The sequence below is a fragment of the Oncorhynchus gorbuscha genome, unplaced genomic scaffold (assembly GCF_021184085.1).
Source record: "Oncorhynchus gorbuscha isolate QuinsamMale2020 ecotype Even-year unplaced genomic scaffold, OgorEven_v1.0 Un_scaffold_893, whole genome shotgun sequence".
NCBI classification, from domain to species: Eukaryota; Metazoa; Chordata; class Actinopteri; order Salmoniformes; family Salmonidae; genus Oncorhynchus; species Oncorhynchus gorbuscha.
Genome location: NW_025745866.1, coordinates 179,666 through 198,241, shown reverse-complemented (window position 1 = coordinate 198,241; position 18,576 = coordinate 179,666). Strand labels below are relative to the sequence as shown.

Genomic DNA, 18,576 nt, shown 5'->3' with positions numbered 1-18,576 from the left:
CTCACACAAACACACACACACACACTCACAAACACACGACTCAAAACACACTCACACAAACACACGACTCAAACACACTCACACAAACACACACACACACTCACACAAAAACACACTCACACAAACACACACACACTCACAAACACACGACTCAAACACACACTCACACAAACACACACACACTCACACAAACACACACACACTCACAAACACACGACTCAAACACACACTCACACAAACACACAACAAACAGCATCTCATAAAGAACACCATCATCTTAAACAAGTGAGTGAGTGAGTGAGTGAGTGAGTGAGTGAGTGAGTGAGTGAGTTAGTGAGTTATCAATGCATTGCCATCAGCATCTTCTCTCTTGTAATAATGACTCTTTCATCCACTGACACTTTAAAATGACCACCAGCAATTACACTCCGAGTTCGGAACGGCTTTTATTGTCAACTGTAATGCCGCTGTTAAAATGTGCTCCTGGGTCGGAGTGAGGCATGTGAGACAAACAGTCAGTGTTTTAAGTACATGGTTACCCCCCCCCCCACCCCTCGTTGTGTTCTGGGCTTTTATTGGTTCAAATAGAAAAGGCAGACATTCTGTTCTGTTTCTTCTCTTTCAGAGTCATAACCCTGATCCATTGGAATGAGTTACTTTTTGTCCGTCACATACAAAATATTCTGGAGTAATACTGAGATACGGCAATACGGCATGGTTGGAACGTTTCTAAAGCCGAGACAACAACACTCTTAATGACTTCCTGGCTACATAAAGCCGAGACAACAACACTCTTAATGACTTCCTGGCTACATAAAGCCGAGACAACAACACTCTGAATGACTTCCTGGCTACATAAAGCCGAGACAACAACACTCTGAATGACTTCCTGGCTACATAAAACGGTGACAACAACACTCTTAATGACTTCCTGGCTACATAAAACGGTGACAACAACACTCTTAATGACTTCCTGGCTACATAAAAACGTGACAACAACACTCTTAATGACTTCCTGGCTACATAAAGCCGAGACAACAACACTCTTAATGACTTCCTGGCTACATAAAGCCGAGACAACAACACTCTGAATGACTTCCTGGCTACATAATGCTGAGACAACAACACTCTGAATGACGTCCTGGCTACATAAAGCCGAGACAACAACACTCTTAATGACTTCCTGGCTACATAAAGCCGAGACAACAACACTCTTAATGACTTCCTGGCTACATAAAGCCGAGACAACAACACTCTTAATGACTTCCTGGCTACATAAAGCCGAGACAACAACACTCTGAATGACTTCCTGGCTACATAAAGCCGAGACAACAACACTCTTAATGACTTCCTGGCTAAATAAAGCCGAGACAACAACACTCTTAATGACTTCCTGGCTACATAAAGCCGAGACAACAACACTCTTAATGACTTCCTGGCTACATAAAGCCGAGACAACAACACTCTTAATGACTTCCTGGCTACATAAAGCCGAGACAACAACACTCTTAATGTCTTCCTGGCTACATAAAAACGTGACATATCTCATTTCAAAGCAAGTGGGGCCCATCTGAAAATGTGTTCCTGAATTTTAATTGTGAGTCAGGCCTTCTCTTCTCTTAAATGTAATTGGAATTTTTGTCTGCAGCTCGTCCCATAATGGTTGGAGCTCCATCTTCTCCCCTCCATATTCTGTCTATTTCCCTAAATAAGGCTACAGAAATCTGTTTTCTCAAAGCAAGTTTAGCCTTAATGTGGAAGCCTGTTCCAGAGGTCCTGAGGCAATGAGGTTCAGCTCTCAGGGATGCAAACACTAGTGGACAGTTTTCACAGGCTGTCCTGCTGAATCAGGGCCGAGAGCTTCAAGTTCCTCAGTGTCCAAATCCCCAAGGACTTAAAATAGTGTGACAGCACCTCTTCCCCCTCAGGAGATTGAAAAGGTTTGGCATGGGCTCTCAGATCCTCTAAAAGTTCTGCAGCTGTTCCACTGAGAGCATCTTGACTGGCTGCATCACTGCTTGGTATGGTAATAGCACTGCCTTCAATCGCATGGTGCTACAGAGGCTGGTGAGGACAGCCCATCACTGCTTGGTATGGTAATAGCACCGCCTTCAATCGCATGGTGCTACAGAGGCTGGTGCAGACAGCCCATCACTGCTTGGTATGGTAATAACACTGCCTTCAATCGCATGGTGCTACAGAGGGTGGTGCAGACAGCCCATCACTGCTTGGTATGGTAATAACACTGCCTTCAATCACATGGTGCTACAGAGGGTGGTGCTGACAGCCCATCACTGCTTGGTATGGTAATAACACTGCCTTCAATCGCATGGTGCTACAGAGGGTGGTGCAGACAGCCCATCACTGCTTGGTATGGTAATAACACTGCCTTCAATCACATGGTGCTACAGAGGGTGGTGCTGACAGCCCATCACTGCTTGGTATGGTAATAACACTGCCTTCAATCGCATGGTGCTACAGAGGGTGGTGCAGACAGCCCATCACTGCTTGGTATGGTAATAACACTGCCTTCAATCGCATGGTGCTACAGAGGGTGGTGCAGACAGCCCATCACTGCTTGGTATGGTAATAGCACCGCCTTCAATCGCATGGTGAACCAGAGGGTGGTGCTGACAGCCCAGTACATCACTGGGGACGAGCTGCCTGACATCCAGGACCTCCTGCCATTCAGTCTCTATGCACACACACACACACACACACACACACACACACACACACACACACACACACACACACACACACACACACACACACACACACACACACACACACACACACACACACACACACACACACACACACACACACACACACACACACACACCATAATTTGCTCACACACACATAATATGCACATCCATTTATACTGACTCTACACATCCACTCACATACAAGCTGCTGCTACTCTATTTATCTAATATCCTGTTGCCTAGTATACCCCTATACATATCTACCTCCATCACTCCAGTATCCCTGTCTCCTTACCCCTATACATATCTACCTCCATCACTCCAGTATCCCTGTCACCTTACCCCTATACATATCTACCTCCATCACTCCAGTATCCCTGTCTCCTTACCCCTATACATATCTACCTCCATCACTCCAGTATCCCTGTCTCCTTACCCCTATACATATCTACCTCCATCACTCCAGTGTCCCTGTCTCCTTCCCCCTATACATATCTACCTCCCTCCAGTATCCCTGTCACCTTACCCCTATACATATCTATATCACTCCTACTATACATATCTACCTCCATCACTCCAGTATCCCTGTCTCCTTACCCCTATACATATCTACCTCCATCACTCCAGTGTCCCTGTCTCCTTACCCCTATACATATCTACCTCCATCACTCCAGTGTCCCTGTCTCCTTACCCCTATACATATCTACCTCCATCACTCCAGTATCCCCTTACCCCTATACATATCTACCTCCATCACTCCAGTATCCCTGTATCCTTACCCCTATACATATCTACCTCCATCACTCCAGTATCCCTGTCTCCTTACCCCTATACATATCTACCTCCATCACTCCAGTATCCCTGTCTCCTTACCCCTATACATATCTACCTCCATCACTCCTCCAGTATCCCTGTCTCCTTACCCCTATACATATCTACCTCCATCACTCCAGTATCCCTGTCTCCTTACCCCTATACATATCTACCTCCATCACTCCAGTATCCCTGTCTCCTTACCCCTATACATATCTACCTCCATCATCCAGTATCCCTGTCTCCTTACCCCTATACATATCTACCTCCATCACTCCAGTATCCCTGTCTCCTTACCCCTATACATATCTACCTCCATCATCCAGTATCCCCTTAGCCTATACATATCTACCTCCATCACTCCAGTATCCCTGTCTCCTTACCCCTATACATATCTACCTCCATCACTCCAGTATCCCTGTCACCTTACCCCTATACATATCTACCTCCATCACTCCAGTATCCCTGTATCCTTCCCCCTATACATATCTACCTCCATCACTCCAGTATCCCTGTCTCCTTACCCCTATACATATCTACCTCCATCACTCCAGTATCCCTGTCTCCTTACCCCTATACATATCTACCTCCATCATCCAGTATCCCCTTAGCCTATACATATCTACCTCCATCACTCCAGTATCCCTGTCTCCTTACCCCTATACATATCTACCTCCATCACTCCAGTATCCCTGTATCCTTCCCCCTATACATATCTACCTCCATCACTCCAGTATCCCTGTCTCCTTACCCCTATACATATCTACCTCCATCACTCCAGTATCCCTGTCTCCTTACCCCTATACATATCTACCTCCATCATCCAGTATCCCCTTAGCCTATACATATCTACCTCCATCACTCCAGTATCCCTGTCTCCTTACCCCTATACATATCTACCTCCATCACTCCAGTATCCCTGTCACCTTACCCCTATACATATCTACCTCCATCACTCCAGTATCCCTGTATCCTTCCCCCTATACATATCTACCTCCATCACTCCAGTATCCCTGTCTCCTTACCCCTATACATATCTACCTCCATCACTCCAGTATCCCTGTCTCCTTACCCCTATACATATCTACCTCCATCATCCAGTATCCCCTTAGCCTATACATATCTACCTCCATCACTCCAGTATCCCTGTCTCCTTACCCCTATACATATCTACCTCCATCACTCCAGTATCCCTGTCTCCTTACCCCTATACATATCTACCTCCATCACTCCAGTATCCCTGTCTCCTTCCCCCTATACATATCTACCTCCATCACTCCAGTATCCCTGTCACCTTACCCCTATACATATCTACCTCCATCACTCCAGTATCCCTGTCACCTTACCCCTATACATATCTACCTCCATCACTCCAGTATCCCTGTCTCCTTCCCCCTATACATATCTACCTCCATCACTCCAGTATCCCTGTCACCTTACCCCTATACATATCTACCTCCATCACTCCAGTATCCCTGTCACCTTACCCCTATACATATCTACCTCCATCACTCCAGTATCCCTGTATCCTTCCCCCTATACATATCTACCTCCATCACTCCAGTATCCCTGTCTCCTTACCCCTATACATATCTACCTCCATCACTTCAGTATCCCTGTCTCCTTACCCCTATACATATCTACCTCCATCACTTCAGTATCCCTGTCTCCTTACCCCTATACATATCTACCTCCATCATCCAGTATCCCCTTACCCCTATACATATCTACCTCCATCACTTCAGTATCCCTGTCTCCTTACCCCTATACATATCTACCTCCATCACTCCAGTATCCCTGTCTCCTTACCCCTATACATATCTACCTCCATCACTCCAGTATCCCTGTCTCCTTACCCCTATACATATCTACTCCATCACCTCCATCACTCCAGTATCCCTGTCTCCTTACCCCTATACATATCTACCTCCATCACTCCAGTATCCCTGTCTCCTTACCCCTATACATATCTACCTCCATCACTCCAGTATCCCTGTCACCTTACCCCTATACATATCTACCTCCATCACTCCAGTATCCCTGTCACCTTACCCCTATACATATCTACCTCCATCACTCCAGTATCCCTGTCACCTTACCCCTATACATATCTACCTCCATCACTCCAGTATCCCTGTATCCTTACCCCTATACATATCTACCTCCATCACTCCAGTATCCCTGTCTCCTTACCCCTATACATACCTACCTCCATCACTCCAGTATCCCTTACCCCTATACATATCTACCTCCATCACTCCAGTATCCCTGTCACCTTACCCCTATACATATCTACCTCCATCACTCCAGTATCCCTGTCACCTTCCCCCTATACATATCTACCTCCATCACTCCAGTATCCCTGTCTCCTTACCCCTATACATATCTACCTCCATCACTCCAGTATCCCTGTCTCCTTACCCCTATACATATCTACCTCCATCATCCAGTATCCCCTTAGCCTATACATATCTACCTCCATCACTCCAGTATCCCTGTCTCCTTACCCCTATACATATCTACCTCCATCACTCCAGTATCCCTGTCTCCTTACCCCTATACATACCTACCTCCATCACTCCAGTATCCCTGTCTCCTTCCCCCTATACATATCTACCTCCATCACTCCAGTATCCCTGTCACCTTCCCCCTATACATATCTACCTCCATCACTCCAGTATCCCTGTCTCCTTACCCCTATACATATCTACCTCCATCACTCCAGTATCCCTGTCACCTTACCCCTATACATATCTACCTCCATCACTCCAGTATCCCTGTCTCCTTACCCCTATACATATCTACCTCCATCACTCCAGTATCCCTGTCTCCTTACCCCTATACATATCTACCTCCATCACTCCAGTATCCCTGTCTCCTTCCCCCTATACATATCTACCTCCATCACTCCAGTATCCCTGTATCCTTACCCCTATACATATCTACCTCCATCACTCCAGTATCCCTGTCTCCTTCCCCCTATACATATCTACCTCCATCACTCCAGTATCCCTGTCACCTTACCCCTATACATATCTACCTCCATCACTCCAGTATCCCTGTATCCTTACCCCTATACATATCTACCTCCATCACTCCAGTATCCCTGTCTCCTTACCCCTATACATACCTACCTCCATCACTCCAGTATCCCTTACCCCTATACATATCTACCTCCATCACTCCAGTATCCCTGTCACCTTACCCCTATACATATCTACCTCCATCACTCCAGTATCCCTGTCTCCTTACCCCTATACATATCTACCTCCATCACTCCAGTATCCCTGTCACCTTACCCCTATACATATCTACCTCCATCACTCCAGTATCCCTGTCTCCTTCCCCCTATACATATCTACCTCCATCACTCCAGTATCCCTGTCTCCTTACCCCTATACATATCTACCTCCATCACTCCAGTATCCCTGTCTCCTTACCCCTATACATATCTACCTCCATCACTCCAGTATCCCTGTCTCCTTACCCCTATACATATCTACCTCCATCACTCCAGTATCCCTGTCTCCTTCCCCCTATACATATCTACCTCCATCACTCCAGTATCCCTGTCTCCTTACCCCTATACATATCTACCTCCATCACTCCAGTATCCCTGTCTCCTTACCCCTATACATATCTACCTCCATCATCCAGTATCCCCTTAGCCTATACATATCTACCTCTATCACTCCAGTATCCCTGTCACCTTACCCCTATACATATCTACCTCTATCACTCCAGTATCCCTGTCACCTTACCCCTATACATATCTACCTCCATCATTCCAGTGTTCCTGCACATTGTTAATATGGTACTGGAACTGACCCTGTATATAACTACTGACCCTGGAACTGACCCTGTATATAACTACTGACCCTGGAACTGACCCTGTATATAGCTACTGACCCTGGAACTGACCCTGTATATAACTACTGACCCTGGAACTGACCCTGTATATAACTACTGACCCTGGAACTGACCCTGTATATAGCTACTGACCATGGAACTGACCCTGTATATAGCTACTGACCCTGGATCTGATCCTGTATATAGCTTCTGACCCTGGATCTGATCCTGTATATAAATACTGACCCTTGATCTGATCCTGTATATAACTACTGACCCTGGATCTGACCCTGTATATAACTACTGACCCTGGATCTGACCCTGTATATAACTACTGACCCTGGATCTGACCCTGTATATAACTACTGACTCTGTATATAACTACTGACCCTGTATATAACTACTGATCCTGTATATAACTACTGACCCTGGAACTGATCCTGTATATAACTACTGACCCTGGAACTGACCCTGCATATAACTACTGACCCTGGAACTGATCCTGTATATAACTACTGACCCTGGAACTGACCCTTGTTATTGATTACTACATTGTTATTGATGTCTACATTGTTATTGATGTCTACATTGTTATTGATGTCTACATTGTTATTGATGTCTACATTGTTATTGATGTCTACATTGTTATTGATGTCTACATTGTTATTGATTACTACATTGTTATTGATTACTACATTGTTATTGATGTCTACATTGTTATTGATGTCTACATTGTTATTGATGTCTACATTGTTATTGATGTCTACATTGTTATTGATGTCTACATTGTTATTGATGTCTACATTGTTATTGATGTCTACATTGTTATTGATGTCTACATTGTTATTGATGTCTACATTGTTATTGATGTCTACATTGTTATTGATGTCGACATTGTTATTGATGTCGACATTGTTATTGATGTCGACATTGTTATTGATGTCGACATTGTTATTGATGTCGACATTGTTATTGATGTCGACATTGTTATTGATGTCTACATTGTTATTGATTACTACATTGTTATTGATGTCTACATTGTTATTGATGTCTACATTGTTATTGATTACTACATTGTTATTGATGTCTACATTGTTATTGATGTCTACATTGTTATTGATGTCTACATTGTTTGTGTTAGAGCTGCAAGAAAGGCATTTCACTGTACTTGTGCATGTGACATTAAACCTTGACACTGTCAGCTACCTCAGAGGTCCCAGGTTCCCTGGCTGGCTCCTTCAACCCAACCCAGTCTGACAGCTCAACGGAAGAGGGCACGAAAACAGGCGCACATCCTGTCCCCTAGACACATCTCAAACAGACTGTGGGTATTGTTGTCTCCTTCTACCCTGTCACAGTCGGTAATCGCCAGGTGACATGTTCCTAGACGTCAGTATGATTCCCGTACCGGCGTCAGACAGCCAGCAACCCCAGTCGACTAGCCGATGTTTCAGCACTAAAACGCTGCTGTTTGAAATGTACCATATCACCCAAAATAATATGCTATACATTATGCTATATCAGTTTTGTATGAAATCTACCATACCAACAACATCCATGTCTATCTACTAACTGTATCAGTTAATAACTAGGTCCGGCACCATTGAGAGCAGGCGGGGGCAGAGTTACGATTCGGGGTTCATTGAAAAAGCAAAATGGCTGACGTCACCATCTGTAAGGCACTGTGGGAGTGGTTCTGCTAGAGCGTTCCCTGAATCAGTGAGCTGTACAGAACCATATGACTCTCCATTTATCTCCATGGACTGGATCCTGCTACGGACAACACAGGGGCGTACGGGGACAGGAGAGATGGAGGCTACAAGCCAGGTCAGGTGTTTGCAGAGACTATAGTTTGGTGACTATGTAAGAAAAAATAACAAAAGACAAGTAAAATCAATAGAAGGATACAAACATCAATTTATGAGTAGATGCACTGTTTCAGCTGGGGGAGTTCAGATTGTTTTGTCTCCTATTCTGTTTCAGCTGGGGGAGTTCAGATTGTTTTGTCTCCTATTCTGTTTCAGCTGGGGGAGTTCAGATTGTTTTGTCTCCTATTCTGTTTCAGCTGGGGGAGTTCAGATTGTTTTGTCTCCTATTCTGTTTCAGCTGGGGGAGTTCAGATTGTTTTGTCTCCTATTCTGTTTCAGCTGGGGGAGTTCAGATTGTTTTGTCTCCTATTCTGTTTCAGCTGGGGAGTTCAGATTGTTTTGTCTCCTATTCTGTTTCAGCTGGGGAGTTCAGATTGTTTTGTCTCCTATTCTGTTTCAGCTGGGGAGTTCAGATTGTTTTGTCTCCTATTCTGTTTCAGCTGGGGAGTTCAGATTGTTTTGTCTCCTATTCTGTTTCAGCTGTTTCAGCTGGGGAGTTCAGATTGTTTTGTCTCTGTTTCAGCTATTCTGTTTCAGCTGGGGGAGTTCAGATTGTTTTGTCTCCTATTCTGTTTCAGCTGGGGGAGTTCAGATTGTTTTGTCTCCTATTCTGTTTCAGCTGGGGGAGTTCAGATTGTTTTGTCTCCTATTCTGTTTCAGCTGGGGGAGTTCAGATTGTTTTGTCTCCTATTCTGTTTCAGCTGGGGGAGTTCAGATTGTTTTGTCTCCTATTTGTTTCTCAGATTGTTTATTCCTATTCTGTTTCAGCTGGGGAGTTCAGATTGTTTTGTCTCCTATTCTGTTTCAGCTATTCTGTTTCAGCTGGGGAGTTCAGATTGTTTTGTCTCCTATTCTGTTTCAGCTGGGGAGTTCAGATTGTTTTGTTTTATTCTGTTTCAGCTATTCTGTTTTTTCATTCTGTTTCAGCTGGGGGAGTTCAGATTGTTTTGTCTCCTATTCTGTTTCAGCTGGGGGAGTTCAGATTGTTTTGTCTCCTATTCTGTTTCAGCTGGGGGAGTTCAGATTGTTTTGTCTCCTATTCTGTTTCAGCTGGGGGAGTTCAGATTGTTTTGTCTCCTATTCTGTTTCAGCTGGGGGAGTTCAGATTGTTTTGTCTCCTATTCTGTTTCAGCTGGGGGAGTTCAGATTGTTTTGTCTCCTATTCTGTTTCAGCTGGGGGAGTTCAGATTGTTTTGTCTCCTATTCTGTTTCAGCTGGGGAGTTCAGATTGTTTTGTCTCCTATTCTGTTTCAGCTGGGGGTTCAGATTGTTTTGTCTCCTATTCTGTTTCAGCTGGGGGGTTCAGATTGTTTTGTCTCCTATTCTGTTTCAGCTGGGGGGTTCAGATTGTTTTGTCTCCTATTCTGTTTCAGCTGGGGGTTCAGATTGTTTTGTCTCCTATTCTGTTTCAGCTGGGGGGTTCAGATTGTTTTGTCTCCTATTCTGTTTCAGCTGGGGGTTCAGATTGTTTTGTCTCCTATTCTGTTTCAGCTGGGGGGGGTTTTGTTCAGATTGATTTTGTCTCCTATTCTGTTTCAGCTGGGGGGTTCAGATTGTTTTGTCTCCTATTCTGTTTCAGCTGGGGGTTCAGATTGTTTTGGTTTCAGATTGTTTTGTCTCCTATTCTGTTTCAGCTGGGGGGGGTTCAGATTGTTTTGTCTCCTATTCTGTTTCAGCTGGGGGGGGGGTTCAGATTGTTTTGTCTCCTATTCTGTTTTCGGGGGGTTCAGATTGTTTTGTCTCTATTCTGTTTCAGTGGGGGGGTTCAATTGTTTTGGATTCTGTTTTGAAAACCTTTCAGTGGAAGTGGTAGTTCTATCCCATGTACAGTGGACAATCCACAAACACTGATTTCGTCATCCCAGCTCCTTCCTACATATTGCCCATCATGGCAATGGCCACAGATGCAAAGCCTGTTGGGGAATAATCAGAATTAGTTGGTAACATAGGTAAGATGTTTTATATTCATCATATGTTTGTAAGTTACTTCTCATCAGAATGTGTTTGTATAATACTGTGGCGGGGTTGCAGTTATCTGTTCTATGTCAAGACTAAGTTGCCTGGGCCGCAGAGAGGGGAGAGGTCAAAGTGTCATCATGTGTAAACATATCTTTTGCTCCACTGTGTCTGTGTGCCAGTCACTCCCTACTTTTCCCATCGGGGAGAGGAGGATGGCAGTGTCTGGAATCATTCTATGCTCCTCGTGAGTTTGTCCAGGATTGGTTGTATTTAGAATTGGTTGTATCTAAATAACAATTTGATATATGCCTGTTGATATGGAGGATTGGTTTATGGCTCTAGGGTTTGAGTAAGGAGACAAATCTGAACGATTTATTATGTCTATCCTGTCTGACTATGTGTGTTCTTTGCTATTAAAAAGGAACTCAGCTGCAATGTGTAGGGGTCTCTCGGAGAATTCATTGATAGACACTGAATCGATCTGAATCGATCTGAGAGTCACAGGGTTGTGATAGAGCTCATATGGATGGATGGACATTGATAACTAACTCTGACTTGTGTGTAGTTTGCACTCATGATTTGGTAATTAGAGGAAATTTCCACGACAAGCCTCATGGGTATTGTGGTTTATTTATGTCCTGCAGGCAATCAATTCGTAGTCATTTCATTAGTCCACGCTCTGACCAAGGGTGAAATCAAACCACAGGGGAGTTGTCTGTCTACAAATGGGTTACTTAGTGGACTAAAGTGTATCAATTGAACTCCCCTAGGAGAACATTAAACACCACTAGCCTGCTACTGCAACATAGCAGGCGTGGGAAAGACACCTGAGCGGAGGCCCCACTTCCCCTTTTCAGGGGAAATGGAAGTTAGGTTGAAAATACTGTATCCTTGAAATCCAGAAACATCTGCTTACTTCTACTGCAGACATTGTGTTCAGTTTGTTTGGTCAACTTCAGCTCCTTCTCCTGACATACATAGGTCACTGGCCAAATCTGGCCAGACCCATTTTCCCCCATACTAGAACACAGTAGATTACAGTAACATAAGTCATTCATACATCATAGCTCTATGCTTATCGGTTGAGACCTTGGCAGTGAGGACCTACCTGTTGTAGAGGAGGATATCAGGAACCCAGATCTGATTGGAGGGGAAACGAAGGTTCTGAACACCTGGGAAGTTCTCTGGGTTCCAGGAGAGGTAAGTATCTGTCCAGTGCTAGAAGGGAGAGGAGAGGAGAGGAGAAGAGAAGAGAAGAGAAGAGAAGAGAAGAGAAGAGAAGAGAAGAGAGAGAGAAGAGAAGAGAAAGAGAGAGGAGAAGAAAAGAGAAGAGGAGAAGAAAAGAGAAGAGGAGAAGAGAAGAGAAGAGGAGAGGAGAAGAGGAGAGAAGAAGAGAAGAGGAGAGGAGAAGAAAAGAGAAGAGGAGAAGAGAAGAGAAGAGGAGAGGAGAAGAGGAGAGAAGAGAAGAGAAGAAGAGAAGAGAAGAGGAGAGGAGAAGAAAAGAGAAGAGGAGAAGAAAAGAGAAGAGGAGAAGAGAAGAGAAGAGGAGAGAAGAGGGAGAGAAGAAGAGAAGAGGAGAGAAGAGAAGAGAAGAGAAGAGAAGAGAAGAGGAGAGGTGAGGTGAGGTGAGGTGAGGAGAAAGAAAGAAAGAAAGAAAGAAAGAAAGAAAGAAAGAAAGAAAGAAAGAAAGAAAAGGAGATGAGAGAGAGTTTTTACATTGACAATTCACAAATACACTGATCCATTCACAGTCCTTCTGTACTGTATGTAAAACACATTAGGCCACTTGACAGTTCTGTAATTAGCTTCAAAACACGTTCAATCAAACACAAATAATTAAATAGACCAGCCATCCTTGCTCCCAATAAGTGGTCCCTATGTCTGTGCCCTTGGCCAGCAGTGGCAGGAGGTTGGGTCATGTTTTGGGCTGTGACTCAACCTTCTAATCCATCTATTAGGCCATGAGAGTCACGCTAACTCCACCGTATAGAAGCACATAAAAGTACTTCCAAAAGAGACGTTGTGCATTTCACATCCTTTCCTTACATGACTGAACTGAATGGTGTGTAACGCGCTGTGAGACTGTCTGTGTGTCCTCAGATGTTTTTTGCCATAGGTGTGTTCCCTAACGCACAGAGGGAGTCCATCTGATGGGGCTACTGAAACTCAGTGCCAGTACATTGGACACACACACACAAACGTTAACATTTGTGTGTGCTTGCCTGCGTGCACGCACACTTATTTTGTGTGTGTGTGTGTGTGTGTGTGTGTGTGTGTGTGTGTGTGTGTGTGTGTGTGTGTGTGTGTGTGTGTGTGTGTGTGTGTGTGTGTGTGTGTGTGTGTGTGTGTGTGTGTGTGTGTGTGTGTGTGTGTGTGTGTGTGTGTGTGTGTGTGTGTGTGTGTGTTTATACAAGTATGTGTACACTTCATGGCATGCCAACATCATGTCATCTCCTCTAGACTTCCCTGACAAACAGTGTTATTTATGTAGCTAATCCCTCCACTAGTCGTCTTCTCTGAACAAACATGGCTTTTATAGTCCTAGAGAAGCCTGTCCTTGACTCTCTCGGTCTTTCATGTTCAAGCTTTGTAGTGGTGGTGAAATAGATCAAAGAGAAACATTAGGCTACATCAGGACATCTCTAAACACAGTTTATATCAAGAGAACATCAGGCTACATCAGGACATCTCTAAACATAGTTTATATCAAGAGAACACTATGCTACATCAGGACATCTCTAAACATAGTTTATATCAAGAGAACACTATGCTACATCAGGAAATCTCTAAACATAGTTTATGTCAAGAGAACACTATGCTACATCAGGAAATCTTTAACATAGTTTGGAAAAGGAACATAGATTGGAAGTAATACATTTGGGAGTTTGTCCAACAGTCTAAATGTTTCTAATTGATGTCAATTAGGGCTAATTTCATTCCTGAATAGAACACTGAGAATATATTCTGGGGACACACTGAGAATATATTCTGGGATAGAACACTGAGAATATATTCTGGGATAGACACTGAGAATATATTCTGGGATAGAACACTGAGAATATATTCTGGGATAGAACACTGAGAATATATTCTGGGATAGAACACTGAGAATATATTCTGGGAACACTGAGAATATATTCTGGGATAGAACACTGAGAATATATTCTGGGATAGAACACTGAGAATATATTCTGGGATAGAACACTGAGAATATATTCTGGGATAGAACACTGAGAATATATTCTGGGATAGAACACTGAGAATATATTCTGGGATAGAACACTGAGAATATATTCTGGGATAGAACACTGAGAATATATTCTGGGATAGAACACTGAGAATATATTCTGGGATAGAACACTGAGAATATATTCTGGGATAGAACACTGAGAATATATTCTGGGATAGAACACTGAGAATATATTCTGGGATAGAACACTGTGAGAATATATTCTGGGATAGAACACTGAGAATATATTCTGGGATAGAACACTGTGAGAATATATTCTGGGATAGAACACTGAGAATATATTCTGGGAACACTGTGAGAATATATTCTGGGATAGAACACTGAGAATATATTCTGGGATAGAACACTGTGAGAATATATTCTGGGATAGAACACTGTGAGAATATATTCTGGGATAGAACACTGTGAGAATATATTCTGGGATAGAACACTGAGAATATATTCTGGGATAGAACACTGTGAGAATATATTCTGGGATAGAACACTGAGAATATATTCTGGGATAGAACACTGAGAATATATTCTGGGATAGAACACTGAGAATATATTCTGGGATAGAACACTGAGAATATATTCTGGGATAGAACACTGTGAGAATATATTCTGGGATAGAACACTGAGCATATATTCTGGGATAGAACACTGAGAATATATTCTGGGATAGAACACTGAGAATATATTCTGGGATAGAACACTGAGAATATATTCTGGGATAGAACACTGAGAATATATTCTGGGATAGAACACTGTGAGAATATATTCTGGGATAGAACACTGTGAGAATATATTCTGGGATAGAACACTGAGCATATATTCTGGGATAGAACACTGAGAATATATTCTGGGATAGAACACTGAGAATATATTCTGGGATAGAACACTGAGAATATATTCTGGGATAGAACACTGAGCATATATTCTGGGATAGAACACTGAGCATATATTCTGGGATAGAACACTGAGAATATATTCTGGGATAGAACACTGTGAGAATATATTCTGGGATAGAACACTGTGAGAATATATTCTGGGATAGAACACTGAGAATATATTCTGGGATAGAACACTGAGAATATATTCTGGGATAGAACACTGTGAGAATATATTCTGGGATGAACACTGAGCATATATTCTGGGATAGAACACTGAGAATATATTCTGGGATAGAACACTGAGAATATATTCTGGGATAGAACACTGTGAGAATATATTCTGGGATAGAACACTGTGAGAATATATTCTGGGATAGAACACTGAGCATATATTCTGGGATAGAACACTGAGCATATATTCTGGGATAGAACACTGAGCATATATTCTGGGATAGAACACTGAGCATATATTCTGGGATAGAACACTGAGAATATATTCTGGGATAGAACACTGAGCATATATTCTGGGATAGAACACTGAGATTATATTCTGGGATAGAACACTGAGAATATATTCTGGGATAGAACACTGTGAGAATATATTCTGGGATAGAACACTGAGAATATATTCTGGGATAGAACACTGAGAATCTAGTCTAACATTGTAAATGCTGACTCCACAAAGTAAAGGTTTAAAGCAGGATGCATCATCTACTCCAGGTTGTAAAGACTTCCTAAATTACCCCATTTTTTTATTAATGTAACTCTTGACCTGGAGCGTCTGCAAAAAAAATTGCTCCCCCGACCCATTAGCAGAGAAGGGACTCCTGTATTAAGGCCAACACTTGCATCATTTATTGATGAGAAAAAAACCACTGTCAGCCAGTCTGTTCACCTTGATTGAAACTGACAGGTCAGATAAGAACACAGGACATTGGATTGTGGTCAGAGGAGGCTGCTGAGGGAGGACGACACATAATAATGGCTGGAAAGGGGCTAATGGAATTTATTTATTTATTTATTTGACCTTTATTTAACCAGGCAAGTCAGTTAATAACAAATTCTTATTTTCAATGACTAGGAACAATGACGGCCTAACTGCCTGTTCAGTTAGTTCAGTGGCCTCATTTACAGGCTACCCTGAAAGGACATTGCCATGGAGACGCAGGGCGGGAGAAATGTAACCTTCTATCCAACCTCCAGCCAATGTGTCACTATCATCTGATAGATAATGTCCCCATGTTGTTACCCCCTGATGTATGACCTGATGAACTGTCTGTGGGCTCCTATGTTTCCAACAGATGTAGGAGACGTCCCAAAATGGCACCCTGTTCCCTACATAGTGCTTTACTTTCCACCAGAGCTCTACCCTCTATTGGGAATAGGGTGTCATTTGGGATGCAGATTTTTAAAATTCAAAATGCTTCTTGCTAAATTCTTGCTCCAAACCTGAAGCCAAACAGCTGGGACATTTTGTCATTCAGCACTGGCTCTCTAAGTCAATCAGAGATCTGAACTCCAGCCCATTATCTGATCTGTGTTCGCGTCAGCAAGTCTCAGTGGGGGGAAAACCTATAAACCATTAGAAATTGTGAGATTTTAATTGAACATTTCATATCCCTCCCTCATTGCAAGGACTTGGTTATGGACATCTGTTGGGAAGGGAGATCATATAGCGCCCACCGCAAGATACAAACACCAGCTTCAACAAGCACACGAAACAAACTCAATGGCTATTATACTGCAACTGAGGGTCAGACACACAGAACTAGAGTCACACGTCACACACACACACACACACACACACACAAAGGGTAGAAATTCAGTCTTACCAGCTGCAGCCAGGCGTTGGTCATCAGAACCTGGTTCTTCTCATCCTGGAGAAGAAAAGAAGGGGGAAAAGAAAAAGGAAATGTCTTCAGAGCAGAGGAGAGGTGTTTAGAATATCTCTGATAGAATATCTCTGATAGAATATCTCTGTTAGAATATCTCTGATAGAATATCTCTGATAGAATATCTCTGATAGAATATCTCTGATAGAATATCTCTGATAGAATATCTCTGTTAGAATATCTCTGTTAGAATATCTCTGTTAGAATATCTCTGTTAGAATATCTCTGATAGAATAAGACTCCACTCTGGGTGAAGAGCAGAGGTGTTTCAATACATCTCAGTTAGAATAACAGTATAGAATAATAATATAGACTGTAGAGTTCTGGAGACTACTGTATCTAATACAGACTGTAGAGACTACTGTGTCTAATACAGACTGTAGAGTTCTGGAGACTGCCGTATCTAATATAGACTGTAGAGTTCTGGAGACTACTGTATCTAATACAGACTGTAGAGACTACTGTATCTAATACAGACTGTAGAGACTATTGTATCTAATACAGACTGTAGAGTTCTGGAGACTACTGTATCTAATACAGACTGTAGAGACTACTGTATCTAATACAGACTGTAGAGACTACTGTATCTAATACAGACTGTAGAGTTCTGGAGACTACTGTATCTAATACAGACTGTAGAGACTACTGTATCTAATACAGACTGTAGAGACTACTGTATCTAATACAGACTGTTATGGAGACTACTGTATCTAATACAGACTGTAGAGACTACTGTATCTAATACAGACTGTAGAGAGACTACTGTATCTAATACAGACTGTAGAGACTACTGTATCTAATACAGACTGTAGAGACTACTGTCTATACAGACTGAGACTACTGTATCTAATACAGACTGTAGAGACTACTGTATCTAATACAGACTGTAGAGACTACTGTATCTAATACAGACTGTAGAGACTACTGTATCTAATACAGACTGTTAGAGACTACTGTATCTAATACAGACTGTAGAGACTACTGTATCTAATACAGACTGTAGAGACTACTGTACTCTAATACAGACTGTAGAGACTACTGTATCTAATACAGACTGTACTGTATCTAATACAGACTTAGAGTTATGGAGACTACTGTATCTAATACAGACTGTAGAGACTACTGTATCTAATACAGACTGTAGAGACTACTGTATCTAATACAGACTGTAGAGACTACTGTATCTAATACAGACTGTAGAGTTACTGGAGACTACTGTATCTAATACAGACTAGAGTTAGAGACTACTGTATCTAATACAGACTGTAGAGACTACTGTATCTAATACAGACTGTAGAGTTATGGAGACTACTGTATCTAATACAGACTGTAGAGACTACTGATCTACAGACTGTATCTAAT

General features: G+C 42.6%; 1 pseudogene; it reads right to left on the bottom strand.

The window, feature by feature from the left end:
- LOC124020735 overlaps positions 1–18,576 on the bottom strand; it is a 90,365-nt pseudogene that overhangs the window by 29,333 nt on the left and 42,456 nt on the right.